The sequence below is a fragment of the Primulina eburnea genome, chromosome 7 (genome assembly GCF_022965805.1).
Source record: "Primulina eburnea isolate SZY01 chromosome 7, ASM2296580v1, whole genome shotgun sequence".
NCBI classification, from domain to species: Eukaryota; Viridiplantae; Streptophyta; class Magnoliopsida; order Lamiales; family Gesneriaceae; genus Primulina; species Primulina eburnea.
In genome coordinates this window covers 16663346-16665213 of record NC_133107.1, presented here as the reverse complement: position 1 = coordinate 16665213, position 1868 = coordinate 16663346, and the positions used below count along the sequence as shown (strand labels likewise).

Genomic DNA, 1868 nt, shown 5'->3' with positions numbered 1-1868 from the left:
AATTCGTTTCTCATTTGATTTTAATCCAAATTAATCATTGCTTTCTTTGAAACGTTTTCTTTGCATTTTAATTAATTTAGTTATTTGATATACAGTAGTTTAATCATCAACTCATTCTATCGTTGCTAAAGAATTTTACTTGAAATTAAAAATATTGTAACGCAGCCCTTGTGGATCGATACTCGTATTCACGTACGTTTATTACAGCTTGACTATCGTGCCCTTGCGATATTTAAATCGAGCTTTCAATTATAAAATAAATTTTGGGACTATTCACTGTGCAAGTTTTGCTCGATCAAGTTTTTGGCGCCGTTGCCGGGGACTGTTGATTCACAATTTTTTATTTTTCATTTAAATTCTTTAGTATTATTTATTTTATTGTTATTTGATACTCTCATTGTGTTGCAAATTTTTCTTGCGGTGCATGCGAAGATCACTCGAGTGTAAGCTTGAGCCTTTTGACCCCGAGATCGAACGCACAGCTAGACGTCGACTACAGCAGCAAAGAGCGAAGGAAAGAATGGAAGGCGATCAACAAAGAGAGGAGCCAAGGCGTATACCGATGTTGGATTATGCACAGCCTTCTCTTGATGGAGCACGTCCAAGCATCGTTAGACCAGTCATCCGAGTCAATCAGGTTGAGATCAAGCCAGCTATCATTCAGATGATTCAAAACACTGTCCAATTTGGGGGAAGTGCACTTGACGATCCTAATTCTCATATAGCTGACTTTCTTGAAATTTGTGATACTTTTAAGTTTAATGGCGTGTCTGATGATGCTGTTCGTTTGCGTTTATTTCCATTTTCACTGAGAGATAAAGCTAAGTCGTGGTTAAACTGTTTGCCTGTAGGGTCTATCACTACATGGGAGGATATGGCAAAGATATTCCTGATCAAGTACTTTCCTCCGTCGAAGACTATGAAGCTTAGAGCCGACATTACTACTTTTGCTCAATATGAGAACGAGTCACTTTACGAGGCATGGGAGCGCTACAAGGACTTGTTGAGGAGATGTCCACACCATGAGCTGCCGCTTGGGTTAGTTGTTCAAACATTCTACTACGGTCTGATTACTCCTAACCGTACCATGATAGATGCTGCTGCATGTGGTAATTTACTGAGAAAAACGGCTGAGGAAGGATATGAGTTATTGGAGGAAATGGCTGCTAGTAGCTATCATCCTCAGTCTGATAGGCAGAGACGAGGTGCGGGAGTTAATCAAGTTAATGATCTGGCGGCGGTGTCAGCACAGTTAGAGGCGTTGAATAAAAAGATTGATGGGATGAGCATGAGTGGGTCGGCTATGCGTCTGCAAGAAATTTTCTGTCATAAGTGTGGGGGTGAGCATGATGTGCAGGATTGCCAAGATGGCAATCCATTCTATGTGCCTGAGGGAGCACCGGTAAAACAAGTGGGATTCCAGAACCGTCCTAGAAATGACCCTTACTCGAACACATATAATCCGGGATGGAGGAATCACCCAAACTTTTCATGGGGAGGTCAAAACAACCAAAATCGCCAACAAAGAGGTCCACCATATGGGATGCACCAAGGATTCAAGCCAGAACCGCCTCGGGAGGAGAAGTCCAATTTAGAGCAAATGATGACTAAATATATTTCTGCAACAGAGACGAGATTTCAGAATCAAGATGCATCCATAAAGGGGTTAGAGAATCAAATTGGACAATTGGCTAAGTTGATTGCTAATAGGGAGCAAGGAGCTTTGCCAAGCAACACGGAAACTAACCCAAGAGAACATGTGAAGGCTGTGGAATTACGGAGTGGAAAAGCACTCGAGTCTAATGAGGAAAAGACCAAGCACGGTGAGGATGAGGTGGAAACTCGAGGAGGTAAGTCTTCTAACTCTA

The 1868-nt window shown here is 41.8% G+C and overlaps 1 non-coding gene across 1 annotated transcript; it reads right to left on the bottom strand.

Moving 5' to 3' along the window:
- Nucleotides 1–922: 922 nt before the first annotated feature.
- On the bottom strand, nucleotides 923–1029 carry LOC140837549 (small nucleolar RNA R71). The gene has a single exon (XR_012119378.1). It is a non-coding gene; the product is annotated as a small nucleolar RNA R71 (small nucleolar RNA).
- Nucleotides 1030–1868: the final 839 nt, after the last annotated feature.